The sequence below is a fragment of the Danio rerio genome, chromosome 1 (assembly GCF_052040795.2).
Source record: "Danio rerio strain M-AB ecotype USA chromosome 1, GRCz13ab, whole genome shotgun sequence".
NCBI classification, from domain to species: Eukaryota; Metazoa; Chordata; class Actinopteri; order Cypriniformes; family Danionidae; genus Danio; species Danio rerio.
Genome location: NC_141021.1, coordinates 17,404,730 through 17,428,842, shown reverse-complemented (window position 1 = coordinate 17,428,842; position 24,113 = coordinate 17,404,730). Strand labels below are relative to the sequence as shown.

Genomic DNA, 24,113 nt, shown 5'->3' with positions numbered 1-24,113 from the left:
GGTTGCTAGGCGGTTGCTAGGGTAATTTTGGTGGTTGCTAGGCAGTTGCTAGGGTACCCTGGGTGGTTACTAGGCAAGCCTAACATACATGCCTGATGAAATAATTATACTTAGTAAGCATTTCTAGCAAGTTACAGTACTTGGCTAGTCAATATTAGCATGTAGCTAGTCACTGCTAGCATGTGTAGCATATAGGAAGTTCCGTTTGCTAGCATGAGTCAAACGAGCCAATCCCCAAGTCTCTACGATGTTCCGATGCTGAGATATAGCTGTTGATGAATGGTTGCTAGGGTACTCTGTTTTGTTGCTATGGGCGAGGTTACAGAGTGAAGTTGAATGTGGTTGGCTGTCTAAGTCAAATTTACCAACCCCCATGTCTCTATGACACTGCTATGTAAAGATATGGATTTAGGCCAGTTATAATGGTAGTCTATGGGACCAGTTTGGGGGCGTGGCTTGTGAGCTTCATTATCATATTGAGATGCTCATTGGTTGTCTTAGTCAGATGAGCCAACCCCCAAGTCAATAGGACACTGCTAAGCAAAGATATGCATGTAGACCAGTTACAATGGCAGTCTATGGGACCAGTTTGGGGGCGTGGCTTGTGAGCTTCATTACCATATTGAGATGCTCATTGGTTGTCTGAGTCCAATGAGCCAATCCCTAAGCCTATATGACACTGCAATGAAAAGATATGCATCTAGCCTTATTATAATAGAAGTCAATGGGATCAATTTGGGGGCGTGGCTTGTGAGCTTCATTATCATAGAGTGATGCTGATTGGTTGCCTGAGTCAAATGAGCCCACCCCCATGTCTCTACGATACTGCTATGTAATGTTATTGATGTGTGACATTTATAATGGAAGTCAATGGGATCTGCAATGGGACGTCCCACCCCATGTTAAGTCAATAGGGCAGTTATTAAGGGTCTTTAAGTGGTTTGGGGGGGCGTGGCTTGTGAGGTCAAATATCACATTGAGATGCTGATTGGTTGCCTAAGTCAAATAAGACAACCCCCAAGTCAGTATGACACTGCCATGTACTGTGATTGACATATGACATTTATAATGGGAGTCAATGTAATGAATGGGAGTCAATGGGCAATGTAAAGTCAATGGGGACCACTTTGGGATGTCCTAGAGCCCCAGGGGTGCGACCTATACCCCCTTTCGGGGTATGTTCTCACTTAGGCTGCAACCCCCTACAGATGTTGTGAATCCCATATTTCTATGAAATTCACAATGGACGCAGTGATTGGTTAAAGTTCGGCTCCATGTAAAGTCAAGGGAGACTTTGGGACGTCCTAGCTCCCCAGGGGTACAACATTAACCGTCTTTCGGGGTGTGGTTTGAAGCCTCCTATAACCCTTTCGAGATGTCGCGAATCCCATGTCTCTACGATATTCACTGTTGGCGCTACGGCGATTTCCGGGAATAGTATCTACGAGTGTCTAGAAAATGAATGGGAGTCAATGGGCCAATGTAAGTCAATGGGAGCACTTTGGGACGTCCTAGAGCCCAAGGGGTGCAACTTATACCCCCTTGCGGGGTATGTTCTCACTTAGGCTGCAACCCCCTACAGATGATGTGAATCCCATATTTCTATGAATTTCACACTTGGCGCTATAATCGGTCAAAGTTGGGCGTAATGTTAAGTCAATGCGTTTTGGGGGGTGGTTTTGGGGCCCCTGCGGGGCCCCAAAACCACCCACCCCTTACAAAAGTCATAGCACACCATTCCCGATAAAGCCGCACGATTTGAGCCCACTTTCAAGGGTCTGGGACGAAAGCTGCGGGACTAGTTACGCGCCGAAAAAGTGTACGGAAGAAGAAGAAGAAGAAGAAGAAGAAGAAGAAGAAGAAGAAGAAGAAGACAGAATAATAAACCACAATAGTAAGAATGGACTTTGCCTATGGCAAACCCCATTAATAATAATAATAATAATAATAACAATAATAATAATAATAATAACAACAATCATATATAAATATTAATTTTTTTATGTTTACTTGTATTTTATTGCATGTTTAATTTTTCTGTTGATGTAGCGCTTTAGGTTTTAGAATAGCACATTATTAAAAAAGGTCTTCTTCTTCTTCTTCTTTTGCTTCTTCTTCTTCTTCTTCTTCTTCTTCTTATTATTATTATTATTTTCCCAGTGATGGGTTGTGGCTGGAAGGGCATTCGCTGCATAAACTTGCTGGATAAGTTGGCGGTACATTCGCCTGTGACAACCCCAGATTAATAAAGGGACTAAGCCTCAAAAAGAAAATTAATGAATTAATTATTATTATTAATATGTTTTATTAGTAATAATATTAATAATATTAATAATAACAATATTATTATTATTATTATTATTATTATTTTTATTATTATTATTATTATTATTATTATTATTATTATTTATTCATTTATTTATGTATTATTATTATTTTTATTAGGTAGAATTTTTTTTTTCATTTCTTAATAAATAGCCAACAACCATTATTGATTTATATGATTTATATATGAGACTAGAATACTTGTTTGCTTAGTGATTTCATATGGAATATTCTCAATAAGGTCATATATGTCACGTTTGAATATAGTTTAATTAATATGGAAAACGAGTGCACGTTTTTACATTTTTAATGCGTGTGCATACAAAAACAATATAATTTGCACAAAAAACAATGGGGGTTTTCTATAAAGAAGTTGTTACTCCAACCTGTTTAGAATGTTATTATGGGCATTTTATGTTATAATTAATGTGGTTAACAAACGATGGATCTGCGATTAAAAAACTACGGTTTTGGGAAACAGTTCTTTTTCCAAATCATGCAATCTACTATAATAGTTCAGCTGCAAGTTATGTCATTGTTTGGGAAATGCACCCCAGATTTGGAACAACTTGAGGGCAATTAAATGATGAGAATTTTACTTTATTATTATTATTGTTATTATTATCATTTTTGGCTGAACAACCTTTAACATAATCTCTCGTCTTTAATCTGTCTAGTCTTTCATATCCCACCTTTTTTTTAATCCCTTCTGATACTCACCTCCTCGTTTGATTTTAATGTCACACAAAAATCCTTTGATCATACAAGCAAGCCTTTATTGGATAACGGCATTCCCCATTAGCCTCCAATTGGGGAAAACACGTTATGGTGGAACCCCATTGGAGGTGTTTGCCCCAACTGCAACTCTTATTGGTTCACAACCTCCTCCGCTACATGTTTGCTTCAGGTTGGCAGTGCAAGTATGAATTAGAGTGCTCTTTGGTTCCATTCCCCCTGTGATCCGCCTGCATTCTAATTACCATTCCGGTCTGGCAGTGAAAGCACTGACCTCAACTTAAGCAGCGCCTCGAAATAGAATCTGCTCGATGGCCCCTTGTAGCTACAGCCCACAGTTCTCTCCAGCAATCTTTTTTTGTCTCTCTCATCATCTCTTCCTCCCTCTTTTGTTATCATCTGCATCGTACATTCCTCCTCTCTTTCCAGCAGTTGCCTCATTTCCACTCTCCATACGCCCCACTATCTCTTTCAACCTTTCCGTCTGTCTCTTTCTCCCCCTACACTTGTCTAAGTCTTCCAATTCCCTCCTACAGAAGAGCATTATTGTGTGCTCTCTCTATTAAAATAGGGGATGTGAGCAAGAGACACAGAGTTAGAGAGAGAGCAAAGGCAGGAAGAAGCGGAAAAAAAGAACAGCATACTCCCCCTTTCTCCTCTCTAGCAGTGACAGGAAGATGAGTGGCTTTGTCGAGAAAATAAAGGTGGATAAGAAACGCTGTTGATCACCCCTTGCTCCCTTCCCCCCCTAGCAGTCTCCCTCACGACCCTGACTTGGTGAGCTCTCACGGTCTCAACCTTTGCCTGCCGAGGCGGTGCAGTGCTAACAAACAGAAACAAACAAAATACGCTGAAGGCAGGTCAAACAGAGAAGGCTGCTGTTCCCAAATGCTTCGGAAGCCTTGGCCTCAGCATTATTGTGAGGTGCTGTAGTTGCTCCTCCAACATTATTATTTTTTTTTACTTTACTTTTTCTTGCTGTAGAAGATGGTTTAAGATCAAGGATATTTATGTTGTCCTTTGTTTAATAACCAACTATGTTGATTTATGAAAATGCAGAGCTTAAATTCACATTTTATTCTGTTTATTGAACTGAATTTTGTTTTAAACAAGTGTGACTGTACTTTAAATTAATGGGACATGAACTAAAGTAAAGACAGCCACTTTGAGTGTTATCACTCGATTAAATGGACGTTATCATTGGTTATCAGCTGATAGATATGGGCCAGTAGTGACCTTCTGTGCCTACTGGTAGGCTCAGAAGGCTGTAATTATGTTATTATGGCTACGGCTGGAGGTTAACAATAATTATTTATATTATTTAGTAAATTTCGCAATAATTGTACTTTATTAACAGCTACCTCTACCTCTACCCCAACCCTAAACCCAACCATCACAGTAATGTGAAAACAGGTCCGGATCTGAAGTCTTCTCTATTAGTATAGCTGATTAACCACATGGATGTATGATAACAGACTTTTGAGCCTACCACCCCGGACATGAAAATGTACACACCATTTACTCACCTCACCCTTAAGTGGTTAGAAACCTTTATTTTGTTAAACACAAAATAAGATATTTTGAAGAAAGCTGAAAACCTGTAACTACTGATTTCCATAATACATAATATGGAAGTCAAAGGATAAAAATGATGAAAACACGTAAAGGGAGAGTGAATGATACTAATTGGATTTTTGGGTGAATTATCCATTTTAAAAGCTCCTATTTTGCATTATAAAGGGTCATATTTTGATTTTGGAGGTCTCCAACTATAGGCTGATATGCATGCAAGGTCAAAAAACACTTTCATTGTCTTATATTGTGCATTTATTTTACCAAATTATCCTGACTCCCATATGATGTTCAGCGATTAAATTGTTCCCAAAACCCTTAGCACGAATGTAATCTGTGCTGATTGGTCCAATGACCGAGTGTTGCTATTGGTTGACTGCGTTCAGCGTTAAACAGAGAGAAACGCCCACAATGGCTTATCAACATTGTTGAAGTAGTCAGAGTGCAGAGTGTATGTGTGAGCCCAATGTAGGAGAGCATTAAAGCAATGCAGTTAAACACCAGCATATTGCTCTATTCTTAACCATTAGAACAAACTGCACACATTCAGTATTAATCCACACAGTGACAAAAACTGAACTAACTTGAAATTTGACCGCCGCACATGTGTAGTAACAGTTGATAGTGAGCAGAAGATTGCGAGCTGACAAACGCATGTGTCAAGTTTTCATCAATAAGATATGTCAATATAAAAAGTTAACCGGATACAGTACAAGCCATGTGGAGTGATTACATGTAACATAACACAATTAAGTACATATATTGCAAGCTAGAGAAAACATGGAGGCAGCCATTTTAATCGCAATTACTTACACTTGTGAAGTGGAGGAAGAAACTGGCCCATGAACTGTGTACTGATAAAGTTCCTGTCAAGATCTGACAAAGTCCCATACATCAATAGTGTTTTTGGATCCTTTCTGTAACAAACAACAGACGAATCCCCGTTGCAAAGTAAATAATTGTATTTATCAACTTTAACTCATTAATGTTTGCTCATCTTCAGTCACGATCAGTACCAGACACACCCGCTAGTGTTTGAAGTGAAAGACGCATTAACATTTTACTGGATTCAGACTTTCATATTGTTTTGTGACGACGTCGACACGAATAGATAAAAGATCAGAACGAATGACGAATCATTTAAACAAGTCTTAAAGATTCTTAGAGCTGTGTTGCACACTGTATAGAAGGACATTTCCAAAAACCCATGATTAGTGCTTGTAATGAAGTTTACGGCCCTCTGGCCGCCAGGATAAAGTTGGTGGAGGACCGACAAAGTTTTAAAATATTTATTAATAAAAGAGACGGTAGCTCCTCAAGGAGACTGCCTTCTAAACCAAAACAAACGGACGGCAGCTCCTCAAGGAGACTGCCATCAAACTGAAAACAAAAATAAAACAATCTGTCCAGGCCCAGTCTTCTCTCGGCTTCTTTTGCCATCATTCCTCCTCTAATAGTCCAGAGCTCTATCCATGGGTTTCGGGGCCGGTGCACGGTACAGGTGAATACACTTACGCGGTGGCCTCATTCTGTTCCCACGGCTTGTATTGTGTATTGTATTGTACAATATAAATGTTAAATATTCCTTTCTGTGTTTATCTTCTTGTTTTAAATATAATTACATTTAAATAAATATAATTAAAGTTTTAAATAAATGTATTATGCGTTTTATTTTTTTTTATATAATCATTTATTTTGTACTGTAATATATTAGTGTTTTTTATGTCAATTTCAAATGCCTTATTTTAAAGCCAGAACAAAAACACAATTTTAGCAGAACTCTCCATCCATATAGCAAAATCCCCTTTTAATTGTGACATAACCCTGCCAGTTCATTAGTTGGCAATATTGAGCTGTACAGCTTTCATGGCCACAACCACAAAAGAACGATATAGGCTTGCCAGCCAGCGTGCAGGTGAGTGAGATTAATATATTACTCAGTTCAAGCAAACCTAAGCTGAAACCAAAAAAAAAAAAAATGTTTTGTGGTTTATTCGATTTTTTACCATCTTTTTTCCTAGCAAGCACACATTTGGAAGTGAAGGGTTTTGGTTTAATTTGTTTGTTCGTTGATTTTGTTCATGTGTGATGGCAGATCAATTTGTTGTGCTTATTTATTGTTTATTGACTGGCCTCTTTGTGTTTATTGAACCAAGTCTTGTGGTTTTTCTGCAGGCTTTCAATGAATTTCATGAATGGTTTTGATGGTAGAGTGTGTATTAATAATAATACTAATAATAAATTAATTAATCTTTATTTCTTTAAAAGAACTGCATTACTCATGCATTGTTTTTGAGCATTGCATTCAAGGTGAATATTGGTAGTTCTCTGCTATTTGTAGCCTTTATTGGTTTTACTGGCAACTACTGTCTGGGGTTTTAATTACAACTACTTTTTTTGTATATTCAGAGTTGAAATTGTACATTCAATGATCCTCATCCACCTTTCTTAATTAAAAACAAAAAAAAAAAAAAAACTTGCTCTTTATTTATTTATTATTATTATTAGTATTATTATAGAAAATACTTACTAGAAATAAGATGGTAAACAAACCTGGTTTTCCAGAACAGTCACATTGAGCTTATTGTAGTCTTTTTTTCAAATTGCTTTTAGATTATAAACTAATCGACACACTATTTATTTTCACTTAAATCCAGAATTTGGTCTTCCAAAGTCACTGTTTTAGTACATTTAAGCTTTGTTAAACCACTTTTTTTTACACTTTTGTAAAAACAATTAATGTAACTTATTTTTTTAAATATTATATTTTCAAGGTTTTCACCTTTAATGGACAGAACAGTATAAAGTATTGACAGGAAAGCATGGGGAGCAGAGAGAGGGCAAGGATCGGCATAGGATTGAACTCAGGTCGCCGTGAGCACACGAGTGCATATGTGAACGCACCAACCACTACACCACTGGCACCAACACGATTAATTTAACTTAACTTGCAGTGTTGGGACAGAAGGAAGGAATTGTGTGGAACCCAGCATTTTTACCAGTGTACACTGTAAACAATGCTGGATTCTACAGGATTGAGTTGTCCTGGGACAACATAAAGGAATTAAGGTAACTTATTAGTTTTTACAAATTTAAGTGGATTGAACATAAAACAATTAAATTGTCCCCCAAAAAACTCTAGAATTGTGTTTTTTTCAATTCATTTCAATAAGTACAATAGTTTTAACTAACAGAGTGTAGAGAAATTTGCAGTTCAGGAGGTTTACACAAAATAATCATCATGCATCAACTAAAAACAAAACTATTGACATCATGTATTGTAATATTGGTTTGTTTATCTGTATTTTATTCCCACAGGCTGTATTCAATTTGTCCCCCGGTCAGTTTTTCTAGTAGGAGCTCAACCTTCATCTGATAAAGTAGGGATCAGCTTTAGAGATTTAAAGAGTTTGTATTTGTGAGCAAAAATAGCTTCTGTGCTGCTTTTTGATGACATTATGTATGTGAGGGGATATCTTGATGCAACTCACTTAAGTGAGGATTTGGTCGAATCGATCTTTAAGCCTTTCTGGTGGTAATATCAGCCAGTGAGTGTCTCACTAACAGCCCTCCGACAACAGAGGAGACGAATGCTTCTGATTGTTTGATTGCAGAGAGAAGAAAGAAGGAAGTGATAAAAGCTCATTCTTTCATGTATGTGAGCTTTTGTCCTAATCAGCAGTGATATTTGTCAATTGATATATCTTCTTTTTTGGTGAGTTGTCAAGTTGCATTGCTCATCAGTTCCTGCATTACAATGACAATGCTGTGAAATATGCTCTGATTGGATGTTATTGTGCTGTCTTGTACCACATGTTCAGTCTGGACACATAAATTGCTTATCTTTAGGAGCTCAGGTTAGGACACGCTGTCTTTTTTAGAGCTTCAAAAGTGCTCTTCGAAATGTCACAAACTGTGCTCAGATTTGCAAAGACACCCACATTTGCTCTACAAAGTTAGGTAGAAACTCACATTCTTAAAATGAGTCTGCCAGAAAGAAACAATAGGTTTTCACTTTTTTTTGGTTCCCCAAATTATGTTTTGTGATCTTAAAAGTTTTCAATGTATGTTAAAAGAACTCTCCACTTAGGCCATTAGCATCTCACTCAAAAAAGACCAAGGTGCTACGGTAGTTTTCAATTTAATGCTTGACTATTCTGTAGATACATCGTGTACTAGGCCGATATGGCTTTGAGCTATACTCCCATTGTGGCATTAAAGTACTTTGCTGCTATACCATGGATGCAGCAGGCTCAATGATATTGTGCAGAGCCTGAAAATTTACTAACTTCCATGTATTCTGGTTCAGATAAATATGCCACATTTAAACTGTCTGGTCTTGATGCCCAATTCCAATTTGTTGCCTACATCCAATTTTTTTTTGCCAGTCCATTTAAATGTTCTTTTAATTGTGATTAATATTCGATTCATGCGTTTACACTTGCTATAAAATTAACGATATCATGCATGCGTAAAGGCGGGTTCTAGCATCTGCGCCACACCAGCCACGATGGAAGAAATAGTCTTGTGGAAATATGCGAATATGCCGAACCTATACACATATACCACATAAAAAGTAGGCCTGAAACTGATCTCTAAATATCTGAATGCATGCGTTTTTTTATTTTTTTTTTCTGTTCATAGAACAGATCCGATCTGTGTCACATATGAGCCAAAAAATCGTAATCGGGTCACATTTAACAGGCAGTGTAAACGGGGTCTAAATAAATATGTTCTGAATCATCACAAATGGACAACTGTCTACATGGTTACAAGGCAAACACCCTGTCTAAGTGGGTGGTTACGTTGGTTATATTGACATAAGTTAGACAGCTTTCAGGCACTGTGTAATATCATTACGCATGCTGCAGCTATAATACAGCAGAACCTTGATTATTATGTCAGAATGAGAGTACATTTCATAACCATATTGTTGTAGAAAAAACAACTTTCATTTTCTGTTACACACAACTTCTCTTTAACTACAGAGAAGTTAAACAGTAAAGCTTTAAATAGGAAGGAAATGTCAAAACTTTTTTTCATTTAGCATGATGCTAATGGTCATTTGGTTCTTGGTTTTCTGAAATTTGATTTAATAATTTATGCTAAGGTAAATGTGCTCCCACCTGACCCAGAGATCAGCTGAATGGATTCAAAATTGGTAAAACTCAACTGTTTACCTACAAGGGGTTGTAAAATGAGCCTATTTTTCAAAGAGTAGAGTGTTCTTTTAAAGTCAGGGTGCCCAAACTCAGTGCTTTGATGGCTGGTGTTCTACAGAGTTTGGCTCTAATTTGCTTTAACATGACTGACAGGAAGTTTTTATACATAAAAAGAGCTTGATTGGCTGATAAAGGTGTGTCTAATTGGGGTTGGAGCTAAAATCTGCTGAACACTGGCTTTCCAGGACCAAGTTTGGGCAACCCAACCTAATAGAACTTGTTTTGCACATCAAGTTGTGGCTGTTTTCCGCACTTTTACTTGTCAACATTTTCATTGTAAATCATTAAAGATTATGTCTTTAGCATCTGATTTTATAATATTTTTTTAATCATTTAACAGATACCATTCATTGATTAAAATGCACCCTTTCGGTTAACGGTTAATCTGCTATTTTGAGCATTTCTAACTGGAACTTCATCTTTATTGCCACTCATTGTTACAGAAAAGAAAAAAAAAAATGGAAACGTACTTATAAAAACGTAAAAAAACGTACTTATAATCAATGTAAATGATCAGCAGTTGTGTGTATGTGTCAATGTCCAGATTAGTAAACTGTTTCAGCTGTGAGATGCAGAACATTGTGGGAAGTGTAGTCCAAGTGAAAGTCCTTATCCCAGTCTTCATAGCTACAAAATCTATCAGAAATCACTTTTACATGTTGCTGCTATTATTACTATAGAATTATTATAATAATTAATTAATAAACAACAACAACATTATTATTATTATTATTATTATTATTATTATTATTATTATTATTATTATTATTATTATTAATGCTGATAATATTTATTTTTCTTCCAGGGTTCCAGGATGTGTTTTTCACCCCCACCCGAGTATTTTTAGATTATTAAAATAACCGTTAATTTTTATGTAAAGTTGTATTTATTTGCTTACATTGCAAAGCGTATTTTAACTATTCCATCAGTAATGAAAGTCTAACATCTGCTGCATTGCAAAATATAATTCACTTGCAACCAATGATAACAGTTGAAGGGGAATTTCAGTCATGCTTTTGCTGACTGACCTCATTTATGTCACTGTTATTACAGTCGCAGTAGACTGAGCACTGGAAGACGAACAGAGTCTTTGGTACAAGTTTCTGTTTTTGGATGACTAAATTCATGACATCGTGTTACAATAAAACGCTTGTCATTATTCTTCTCCTCAGCCACCTCACAACTAAGTGAGCCTTGTTGAAGGGCTATTGCCTAATTCTCTTTCTCTCTCTCCAACCATACCCTACCTCAATCATTTTAAGAGACCGAGAGGTTCTACTCTGTCTGAATCAATTATTGAATTGCCGCCTCTTGAGAAGCGTCCAACACTAGGAGGTATAAATCTGAAACAATCTGGGCCATTACAAGATTATACTCAAACCTGATGTATTGTGACCCTACAAGCACTCTCTCTCTTACACACGCACGCACACATTCACACAGATGCACAGAGCAGCTCTGAATTAGTCGCAGAAATCAAGGCATATAGGAAGCTTTGATGAGTGGCTGTGGTTTAATCTACTGTCAAAATCTTGAGAGGGAGCAGTGAGAGCGTGCTGCTGTGGGTGAGTGTTTGTGGGACTTAAAGAAGATTTTTAACTACAAGCTTGGACTTTCCTTTTTAATTCTCAAGGAGCCAGTTACTATTTAGTAGTTTTTCGTTAGCCGTTGTGTTTGTGAGTTGGAGTATTTTGTCATGTGATTTCTTCAAAAACAGTAGATCTGTTTTAGAACCTGTTTCTAGCATTCATGGGAAGAAACATGAGTGAGTTTGAACATGGTTCTAAGCAAAATAGTGGTGTATTATATCTTGAGGGGAAATCACAATGGATTCTAGTTGAGTTTGATGGTAGCAAGTTAAAAAACCCTGAGGATTGTTGTCTCGGCCCACCGTTTTAGTTTAGTTTTACACACTGCATTCTTCCATTTATTTATTTATTTATTTTTTTTTGTGTGTGTGAATGATACATGTTGTGCATGTCCTACACTCAATATATGATAAGATGAGTATTACATCTGGCATATAGTACTACATATTATTATTTATTTTACATTTCTGTGATTTTGTGATATGATAAACTGTATTTTTCATGATAACACGAGTAATTACTATAATTATTATTATTATTATTATTAATAATAATTTTGACAGTAGACAGTTGACAATTTCGTTTCTTTAACTGTAGAATTCAACATAAAACTTTGGAATTAGGTGTAAAATGCATGTACTGTAGGTGTCTTCTACAGGAGTGCAATTTATTGAAAAATGCCATCTACCTTTTAAAACTTTGCATTATTAGTGTGTCTGTTATCCCTTGAGATGAAATCTTGACGACTTGCTTCCGGCTTGTTTAAAAATAAATTCCCTCCTAATGTTGGAAATTGTATTTGTTTTTCAAACATAATTAGTGTTTCTATCCTTCATAAAACAAATGATTCTTCCTTCCCAATTTTACAAGCTACAAAAGTATGTAGACATATAAAAACATCAAATACATACATTTTTCCAATATTAGGTAATTTAGCAATGTGGATGTATTAGGGGCAGGTTGTGGGGGAGGGATTTGAGGGCTATCTAGCGGTGTTTAAGTAGTCAACCATGGCATAAACTACCCTAGACAAAGCCTTTTAGTTGCTAAAAATTACAATTAAATAAAGAGACAGACAGACAGACAGACAGATAAATGAATGGATGGAAATAAACAAACAAACAAACAAACAAACAAACAAACAAACAAACAAACAAACAAACAAACAAACAAACAAACAAATAAATAAATAAATAAATAAATAAATAAATAAATAAATAAATAAATAAATAAATAAAATAAATAAATAAAATAAAGTTCAATAAAATAAAATAAACATTTTGGAATCTCAACTTGCCGGGGTCAAGAAATTTAAAGGCCCAGAAATTAAAAACTGTTACCAAAGTTGTAGCTTAATAGGAGGGTTTAAAAAACTTGCTATCTTCATCTGTTTTCTGTACCTGTAAATGAAAATGAATTGAGCCATTATGGACTTTTTTAAAATCTTTAAACCGAGTTAACTTGATATTTATTTAGTCCTAAAAGCCTGAAGCTGTACAAAGTATATGCACACCTACATACACACAAACACTGTACATGTCAGTGTGTTTTTAAGCAGTTATGTGCTCCCTCCCTCTTTGTTTTTTTCTTCTTCTTCCTCTCACTCCAAAACCCTAAAACCAAACACATTTTCCTGAAGAACGATGATGTTTGCTTTAAAGCCAGCATTAATTACCCACAAGCCCTTGGGTTGAATTCTTAAACAGTATGGATCAATATGGGTTGTAAAAAGGCTGTTTGAGGGGGGGGGGGGGGGGGGGGGGGGGGTGTTACAAACCTACTTCTTCTACCGTATAACACTGCAGTGATGTTAATGTAGTCAAATGATTGCATAGCAGTTTGTGCACTTAAATTAACTTATTTTGTTCACTTCTTTAAATTTAGAAGTGCATGAAAATGAATAACTTGAAAAAATGATGCACAACAATCAGCTTCATGTCTCAGTACTTTTTTTTTCTGTGGAGCTTCTTATTGTCTGTCTTGCTTTATACTGTATATAGAGAGTTCTTTCTAGAGCAAAATATTTACCATTTCACAAGCTAAGCTCTGACCGTGGACAGTAAATTGCAAAGGACAATGGTGCTATAAATGCTTATATCATTGAAATGGGTACACTAACCCATTTACGCTGCTGAAATAACACCTCATCGTCCATTATGTGACTGTTTTAAGCTGTGTTATTGAATGACCAGCCACAGTTGTGTAACCTAATAACTGAACTCTTTACTTAGCTGCACCCTGTGTGGTTTTTGTCCTGATCTTGATGTCTGGAATAACATTCAGTGAGTGCAGTATATGTCTTTTGTTCCTACGCATATTCAGCTTTAGTTCATTTCAATGAATCTCAGCCTCCAAAGTCCTTAAAATGACAGAAACTTTGGGTTGCTGTTTTACTTTTATTGCCTTTTCGTTGTTGTTGTTCTTGAAAAGAGACATGCCAAAAAAAAAAAGTAGGCAACATGGCCAACTACTGTTCAGCATGCATAATACAGTAGTTTTTCAACACATGCTTATTGGATATGATTTAACCTACAATTTTTGTGAAACTGCAAAAATGTACTGACTGTAAACATTTATTTAACTGCAGTTTCTACGTGAAATGAACAACTTTTGTGCATTCATTCATTCATTCGTTTATTTTTTTTTTCTGCTTAGTCTCTTTATTAATCAGGGGTCGCCACAGCAGAATGAACCTCCAACTTATCCAGCATATGTTTTATGCAGCGGATGCCCTGCCAGCTGAAACTCATCACTGGGAAACACCCATACACTCCTGCATTCACACACATACACTACGAACAATATTGCCTACCCAATTCATCTATACCACATATCTTTGGACTTGTGGGGGAAACCGGAGCACACGGAAGAAACAAAACTGCCAACTGACCCAGCCAAGGCTCAAACCGGTGACCTTCTTGCTGTGAGGCAATTGTGCTACCCACTGCGCCATCGTGCATCGTTCTTAAAAAAAAACAAAACTGCTCAGTTATTTCTGGTCTGATAAGGCAGATAAAAGCAATGCAAAATGAAGGTAAACTAATGTGGTTGCTAATGTGGTTCAAAACAGCTTTAAGTCAGTGGTTAGGTTTACTTCGTTGTTTTTGCAAATATTTATGGACATGAATTGTCATTTATGAAACTTTTGGAATACTTGATTGCATCTGCCAGAGTGAAACAATTTTTCTTTGTGCAGTTTTACTCATAGACAGCTTTTGAGTTTTTATTTATTTGTTTATTTATTTATTTTTTACAGAGTTCACTTTAACCCTTTCATTTATGGTGTCCAAATTTGTGGACAATTAATTTAACTTAATTTAAGGTTCATTAATAATGGTACATAAAATAGTTACATTTGCTTGTGAGATCTGACTGAATGTTCACATGTTTTTTTACATTCAAAAACATAAAAATCTAAGTTATATGCTTTTTTCTACCCTGGTTTTAAGCTTGTGCAGTCTCTGGGTCTTTTCCTCTGACGTCTGTGTAGTAAACAGCCTATACTAAAACTGGACAACAGTTCTGCGTACTAAATTTTGCATCCACACATTCTTGAGATCACTTAATGAATAGCACCTGTATTATACGGTAAACTTGTTGCCAATTTTTAAGATTTTCACCTAAATTTGACAGCCTTCAGAATATTTTCTTTTGATATAGATATGATCATATTATATATAGGTCACACTTTATTTTGATAGTCCGTTTGTTAAATTTATGTTACATTGCATCTACATGCCAACTAATTCAGATTAGTTAGGTTGGGTTTTGGGTTAGTATAAGTTGACATGTACTGTTGAAGTCAGAACTATTAGCCCCCTGAACAATTAGCCCACCTGTTTATCCCTCCCATTTCTGTTTAATGGGGAAAAGATTTTTTTAGCACATTTGTAAACATATTTGTTTTAATAACTATACTAATAGTTTTTTAATAACAGATTTATTTTATCTTTGCCATGATGACAGTACATAATATTTGACCTGATATTTTTCAAGACACTTCTATACAGCTTAAATTGACATTTAAAGGCTTAACTAGGTTAATTAGGTTAACTAGGGTTAGGATAATTAGGCAAATTATTGGATAACGATGGTTTGTTCTGTGGACAATCGAAAAAAAAAAACTGCTTAAAGGGGCTAATAATTTTGTCCTCAAAATGGTGTTTAAAAAAATAAAAACTGTTTTATTTCTAGCTGAAATAAAACAAATAAGACTTTCTCCAATGCAGATTGGTTTCATCAAAAAAAGAAAAAGAAAAAAAAGAACAGAGTCTGTTTCAAAGACTTTGCCAACCACTGGCCGGATAATACAGCATATTTAGTTGTTCTTGTAGATCAGTGTAAATGGAGATTGTCAGCTGTGCATGACAAATGTCTAATGAAGAATCAGTAACAGCACCGCATGATGTTATCAGTTGTTCTTTAGCTAAAGTGGAGAATTAAATCAAACCTTTAAAATGTCTGCACTTCATTGTATTAGATGCTACTAACTGATTTCAGTTTCCTCTGACCATTTTGTCTTTAATCCACTAGTCAATGTCTTTTATTATTTTTTGATGGATGCGTGTAGTTGTTTACTCAAGGATTCTAGCAGATCGTTTTCTTTGTCATATTAATTAAAATAAACACGATTCTCAAAGTCACACAGCCTACCTTTGCTTTTAACTAAGATCACATTGAGGTCGGATCTTATAAATCTAACAAGATTCAATCATAAAAGGTACACAGAACAAATCTAACAGTATGCACTTCCCATTTGGGCCGGTCTCCCAGACAGACTTCAGTCACAATATCACAGCTAGATTCCAGTCTCAAAGAAAATGGCCCTCGTAATCAACATTCTTCATCTGAATAGCTTTTTAGACTAGAGCAAATCTGGCAAGGTTTTTAGCGAGAGCGTCATCATTCAGATTTGAATTTGTTGAGTTGAATAATCACATAATTTCCTAGATTGTGACACACACTAATGGGTCATGCATTTGATAAATCACTGCAGCCTACGCATAAAGCATCAACACATGTCGTTTATCCCAGCATATGTGATGATATGTGTGTAAAAGTTTGTTTTTTTTTGGTGAATTTCAAAGACAGTGAGATTGAGATGCAATGAATATAACATGCCTATTTGTAGAGCTGAGCCCACAGGCAATAGAAAACAAACAAATAAGTAAATATATAATCAAAAACTCGATTTGAAAGAGCGTTCAATTGAATTGCCTAAACCCTCTTTTCCACACTTCCCGTAACTGTGGCGTCTCACTTTCTGTAATGTGCCAGAGATGCACTTATCTCTTATTTATTTTCTTTCTCTCACTCTCTCACTAACTCTCTCTCTCTCTATTTCTTACTCTGTCTAATGGACAGCTACCTTTCTTCATATGACACCACAACATGTTTTCCCTCAATTTGTAATTAAAGCCGTCCAAACCATATTATTCAAGTGTCTATATAGTTGAGATTAAAAAAAGTGGCTTTTCCATTCATTTTTTCCTCCATCTCAATGCTTGTTGACTGTGAAAATGAATAGATGCTTAGACCACACTTCTTGGTGATTAGATTGTCATAGTTGTAGATCCCACTAGAGAACACTTAGGTGGCTTTAAAAAGGGAGGAATGCAAAAAAGATGCTATGAGTTTCTGCAATGAAGCCTAATTTGGTCTTGGATTAAGCATCATTTAAATATAAGAAATGGTCACATTGCGAGATATTAAATGGTAATGTTATGGCTTGTATGTCGCAATTACATGAAGTGAAATTGCAATTGTGAGATGCATAGTCACCTTGTGGGAAATAAAGTACAATTATGTAAAATAAAGTAGCAATTAGCTTTTTTATTTTATGTTTTTATTACTCTGAGGCCAAAACAGGCTTCCGCAGCTCCTCCAGTAACTTAATAGAAATAATAAAAAGTTTTCAGGCACTAAAATGTTGAAATTCTTGAGTAGCAAGTAGAATATTTTAAGCACATTCAAATGGTGCCTAGACCATTGTCCTAAATGGTTCTTTTACTGTTTAATACTGTCATAGTAACCCCAAGTAGTGCTTCTAAACTCTCAGAATCCATCATAAAGTAATTATATTTCCAAACCTGAATAACTATATTTCACTTCTGTGGTAAACAAGAGGATCTGTGAATGTTTATACTTCTGATACTGTGCATTTCAATAAGAACATGATTTGAATATAGTGCACAGCTAATAGAGTATTTTTGATTTCACCCTGATTCACTTTCATAATTTCTTCATTGATATTTTTTTCTAGTTATTACATAGGTCAGTCACTAAAAAATGCAGGGTTCCACATACTTCACTGCTGTTGTCCCAACAAAAATCGATTAAGTTAACACATTTAAGTGAATTGAACCTAAAAGTTACCTAAGTTGTCCCCCAAAAATCTCAAGAATTGTGTGGTTTTACCTCATTTTAAATAAGTAGTTTGAACAAGCAGCCAAATTATTTTTGGAGTGTTTGTTCTCAAAGAGCTGATCACTTTTAAGTCGAAATAAATGTATGCTGTCTTCGACCCTTGGGGGTTAACATGTATTTTATTTTTCGTCTCTTTATTTTATCTGTATTAATAGTTGTGGTACCCACATGAGATGTATGTTTTGAGTATTGCTATTGACAGGTTATTATGTAGGACAGGAATGTCAAACTTAATTTCTGGAGGGCCGCAGCCCTGCACAGTTTAGTTCCAACCCTAATTAAACACACCTGATCAAACTAATTAAGTCCTTCAGGCTTGTTTGACCTACAGGTAAGTGTAATGGAGCAGGGTTGGAACTAATCTGTGCAGGGCTGCGGCCCTCCAGGAATTGAGTTTGACATCCCTGATGTAGGGGATAATGCACACAGCAAGTAGAAAACGGCCCGCTGAAGGAGTTTATTCAGCAAAATAAATGGCTGTATGTACATTATCCCACTAATTACATGGTTACTTTCCACAGTACTAAGCAGTTCAACATATTCATTCATACATTTTCTTTTTGGCTCAGTCCCCTTGTTAATCTGGGGTCTCCACAGTGTAATGAACCGCCAATTTATCCAGCATATATTCAATGCAGCGGATGCCCTTCCAGCTGCAGCCTATCACTGGGAAACATCCACACACACTCCACATACACTACGGCCAATTTTAGCATAACCAATTCACCTGTACCACATGTCTTTGGACTGTGGGGGAAGCCGGAGCACCTGGAGCACACCCACGTGAACACAGGGAGAACATGCAAACTCCACACAGAAATCCTAACTGACCCAGCGGAGGCTCGAATCAGCGACTGTCTTGCTGTAAGGTGAATGTGCTAGCCATTGTGCCACCGCGTCGCCTAATTCAACATAAAGATTTATTTAATTAAACATAAGGCGTGCAGAGAGAGAAAAAAAAATTAATGTCTTAAAAAATATGTTAGTTTAATATGACATTTAAAATGCCATGACTGAGTAAATAGAAACAAGTATTCCAGAGAAAAATGTAATAATGAGTGAAAAATACCTTCGAATGTCATGACTGACCAATCAGAATCAAGTATTCCAGAGAACTAATGCAGGGCTTCACATAGACTTTACTTGGGTCAGCCACCCAGGTATATTAACAGCCGTCCAAATATATTTAGTGACATGTTTTTAATTACTATAATTATCATCCTTTTACACTATTTTGTATCCGCCTATTATAACGAAACATCCGCAATGGATTAGGTAGTGGGAAGTCCACTCTTGTTTACCCGTTTCGTTCTATGCGTGCGTGAACTGTCAACACTCCCATAGACAATCTCACATGCTCTGCATACCCACAGAGATGCGCCTTTTTGGCACTAAAAAATAGCTCGGCCAGGTTCCTAAATTTCTATAGCTGTTATTCGTTAATTGTATGCAGTTTTGCAATACCTTTTTACTTAAGCCTATACTTTCATGAGAGCGAGAGAAAAATTGAATAATTCATTCTTGAATCTAAATGACTCTGAAAAACTTTAAACTCAGAGAGGATGAAATAACTGGTCTAAACTGGCTGCAAAATATATGTACACAATTGGTAAGGGTCAGTTTTACGTTGCACATACAGTATTGTGTGTTTGTAAGTAATACAGGTAGAACACATCAAGTTGTGTTACATAAACTGTTTTTTTATTATATATTGCAGCGGCATGCCAACTCAATAATGCAAATCACAATTCTTGTCATCCGTATTATTAACATAACATTACAAAACATAGACATGCCATTCTACGTGACTCACAGATGTTTTTGCACATTGAAATTTAAAAGAAATACATCAAGCTATTTGGCTTCATGTTTATGGAATCCACCCTCATGAAAAAACAAACAAACAAAAAAACAAACAATCACATTGATATGTGATTGACCACATTATACCATCTTGTAACATCCATGGCCTTTAAAAATGTTTAAAGCATTATACTTACCTAGAAATTAGCCACTTAAGGCGTTTTTTTTTATTCACTTCACTGCATCCAATGTCTGATCGATCCCATGATTCTACTCGCGCAAAAATCAAATATTCGCACCTTAATTTGACCAGCATTTGACCCCAATTGAGGCACTCTGCGAGTTTTAGAGTGATCTTACGTGAAGTAAGTGTAATTAGCTTCTGCCAACTAGTGCAAATAGCCACTCTGTAAAAAGAAAATGTAAATTAGCCACTATATATAATTTAAAAATACACATTTGAACACATTTTTATGTGTCATAAAATGAACTGCAAATAGTAACTGTGGACATTTGCATTCTTTTACTATACTAAAATTGTCCTGGGTGAAGTTTTATACAGAAGTGAGCATTATAAGAAGGCTTCATGCTCACATCCCCGGGTGCTTAGCATTTCAAAAACGGATCTGAGTGCCTTAACGATCCAGTCATAAACTACTGGTAAATTATTGGCCTTATGTTCTGTAAAATATCAATGTGCAAATAAACCGACTGCCTCATGACCTGCTTATGGGGACCTTTAATGTTATTATCACAGGCTTGACTGTAATTCTGACAATTCGTTCTCGCACACGGCAAAATTGGTGCCCAAGAGTGAGAGAACGGGGTTACCATTTCTTTACCATCTTCGTGATAATGAGATCTCAGTCTACCGCAATCCTGACACACAGCGCATTCTCTCTCTCCAGGCCTCCTTAATTACATTGTGCCTCATAAACCTCTAAACCTGCCAAATAAACACTCTCTCTGAGGACCAGACGCTGTACTTTCCATAGCAGAGGGAAAGGGGCTTCTGTGAAATTCAGACTGTGTGAATTGATATGGCTGATGAGTGCCTTCCTCTTCTTTTATTTATTTATTTTTTTCCCCGCCGCTCTGCAGCTCATGCCAATAAAATCAGTTTTCATAGTAATAGAGTGTGCGTATTCAATATGAAGAATTTAAACTGGTTCTTTATTGGCCTTTTACTGAATCTAAACTTAAATAGACCCGCAGAAGATTAGGAAGCAGACAGGGAGAATGAAAGAGAGAGAGAGAGTTGAAAAGCGCGGCCGATGTGGAGGCTGTTAAAGTGAGTGCTTTGAGGAACATATGAGATGATTTAGCAGACTGACTGAGTTTGGGAACTGATATCATGGCATGTGCGCTCACTGGTTGTTTACGTTAGCTCTCACCGGATTAGAGTTAGAGATAGCGTCACTAAACTGTCTATCTGGATTCAGACTAGCATTAAATGCACATCTCTTTCCTTTTTTTTTTTGTACGTTGGTCTCAAATACACTTTAAAGTCCTCAAAAAAACCTGTAGCCATTGACTTCCATAGTAGGAAAAACAAATACAATAGAAATCAATGGTTAAATGTTTCCATCTTTCTTCCAAATATCTTCTTTAATATTTGACAGTAGAAAGAAACACATAACTGTTTGAAACAAGTGTGAGTAAACGCTGACAGAATTTTCATTTTTGGGTTAACTATCCTTTTAGGGTTGTCTTAAAGCTAGCATGTTCTAAAACAATAACAAAGTTAAAGTGTAAAAGGTGTATGTATAACACAGGCCAGCTAGTGAAGTGCTGTGCAGGTAAACCTCACTCCCCTGACCTCTGAAGGTGATCTAGCAACAGACGTTAGAGGCCATGGTCTTTAGCCTCCTTGTCCATGGTCTTTAGCATCTCCATGTGTAGAGTTGCTGGTTCGATCTTAACTCAGAGTGAGTTGGGGAGTGTATGCCCGGCAGGGATACATTGGTGCTGTGACCCAGATGGGAGTGAAGTTTAGGGGGGTGAGTGTAACGGAGGTCAGCTAGTGAAGTGCTGGGCACATAAATTTCACTCCTCTGACCTCTAAAGGTGCTATAGCGACAGACGCTAGAGCCTATATGGTCTTAAGCCTCCTTGTTAGAGCAACCGACTCCCATGTGGAAAGTTGCCATTCGATCCTAGCTCGGAGCGGGTTGGGTGGTGTAGGACGGGGTTACATTGGTGCCATGACACGGATGGGAGTGAATTTTAGGAGGGTGAGTGTGATGGAGGCCAGCTAGTGAAGTGGTGTGCAAGTAAACCTCACTCCTCTGACCTCTAAAGGTGCTCTAGCGACAGACGCTAGAGCCTATGGTCTTTAGCCTCCTTGTTAGAGCAACTCACTCCCATGCGGAAAGTTTCCAGTTTAATCCTAGCTCAGTGTGGGTTGGGTGATGTAGGACCGGTGGGGTTACATATGCATTAAAAAATGTCTAATACCAAATCAATGAATTTGATGACATCTGATCCTCAAATCTTTTGTCCAATCAAATCCTTTTAAGAATCTGAATTGTCCTGCTCCCAATAGTGTAAAAGATGCTATCTGATATTGGTCAGTTGATGGGTCAATTTATTATTGGTCAATTTAATATTATGGGGATATTTGGACATACATGTATAGTGTAATATATAGGAATATGTGTGGTGTACAGCAACAATACAAATGTTTTTAAAGGCTCTTAAGTAATTATCATCTATCTAGTCATCCATCCATCCACCTATACACACATGCATACATACATAGAATATAATATTCAGTCATAATTTACTCACCCTTATCTTATTCCAAACCCGTAAGGTTTTCAGAAGACAATTTAAGAAGTTTTTAGTGTTTTATAAAAGAGTTCTCATCATTTATTGAGTGTCTACAACTTTGATAAATCAATATAGATTTTGTTGTTGTTGTTGATGTTGTTGAATTTGACTTATTTAAGAAAGTAAGCCTTGTAACACTGTCATTTCACTTTAGAAGAATTGGAATAAACTGCACAATGCATATGAATTTATTAGTATTTAAAATCACCTGAGTTTAAGATGAACAGATTTTCAGCACACTTGAATTTCATTAAAATGTTTCTGTTCAGAAAATTTATGTATGTCTTACAGATTTAGAATGAAATAAGGGTGAGTAAATGATGACAGAATCTTCATTCTGTGGTGAACTAGACCTTTAAAATAACTAATGCAATTTTATACAATCCATTTTAATATATTTCATAGTTCATATGCTGGACAACTCAGGCAAAAATAAATTAATCGGCTTTTTAATAAATCTTAGTAAAAGTAATTTAAAGTGTTTGGTTATTACATTATTATAATTTAATGGGACTGTTCATGTTTTAACTTGGTTTAACAGAAAGTTCATTGAGGGTAAGAAAAAGGCATTCGTGGAAAGTTTGGAGAATTATCTTTGAAGATCTGTGTGAAGCTTGAATCTAATTTGTGGCCTGCGGTTACTGATTAAACTGGGTCCATGAATCATGGGCCTGAGAGAACATAGTGTTTTGCTTTTAATCAATTGGACCCAAGGTCATTTTAGTGGATTCATGAACACAGATACGCTAAGGTTCACCCAGGTGTCATTGATACTGTAATAAGATGTACTGTAACACACACATGCACGCATGCACACAGGGTGAGAGCCAGAGAGAGGTATAAAAAGAGAGAGATGTACAGTAGTTCAACATAACAAATAAACATGTAGATGGCATACCACAGTTTAAGAGCCAAATGATTAATTCTTGTTCTCCAAATTGTAAATTAGTAAATCTGCTTGGCAGCTTGTCTGAAGTGGATAGCTTGGGTGAATTTGTATATTGTGAACAACAGAAAATTAACAATAGAAAAATACATTTTTTTATTTTTTATTTTTAGTTGCTGCAATAGCAAAGAAAAATCCATGATTGATTGGAAAAATATAGAGTCACTGATGTCAAATTGCGTTCAGTTTGGTTGAATATCTGTATTATGTGCATTAATACATTTTAAACTGTGGTTTTCATGTCCAAATTCAGCTTGGTTTGCTTTTTAGTCCTTTTTCATGCATATGATCACACCGTTGTGATCAGCCTTGGTTGGTCACTGAAGCATACGGTCACACCGGTGTGATTAAAACATTCAGAGCACGAGGAGAAAAAGGTGAGTAGCGCTTGTCATAAATCACTCATCATTTATCTGTGCTTTCAAACAAGTAACATTTATTTTAGGTTGCAGACATTTAAATACACATATCTACAAGTAAAACATACAATTTAAGGTTTGTACAATAAACCTGGATGTCTATAGAGACAAAAATAATAATTATTTTTCAATGTAACTGGACGATATGCTTTATTCACGTAAGATAATTTCTCTATTCCTCTCCAAGATAAACAGTTACATACCTTCATGTATTTTGGAAGAAAATTATGAATAAACATGACGT

General features: G+C 36.2%; 1 protein-coding gene and 2 long non-coding RNA genes across 4 annotated transcripts in view; 2 read left to right on the top strand and 1 right to left on the bottom strand.

Moving 5' to 3' along the window:
• Positions 1-24,113, top strand: part of sgcz (sarcoglycan zeta) — a 503,764-nt gene that overhangs the window by 32,014 nt on the left and 447,637 nt on the right. The gene's annotated exons all lie outside the window — the stretch shown is intronic.
• LOC147846759 (uncharacterized) overlaps positions 1-24,113 on the bottom strand; it is a 1,232,122-nt gene that overhangs the window by 892,597 nt on the left and 315,412 nt on the right. The gene's annotated exons all lie outside the window — the stretch shown is intronic.
• On the top strand, positions 16,592-19,759 carry LOC147846763 (uncharacterized). Its single transcript, XR_015476489.1, has 3 exons — positions 16,592-17,329; positions 18,256-19,016; positions 19,060-19,759. It is a non-coding gene; the product is annotated as an uncharacterized LOC147846763 (long non-coding RNA).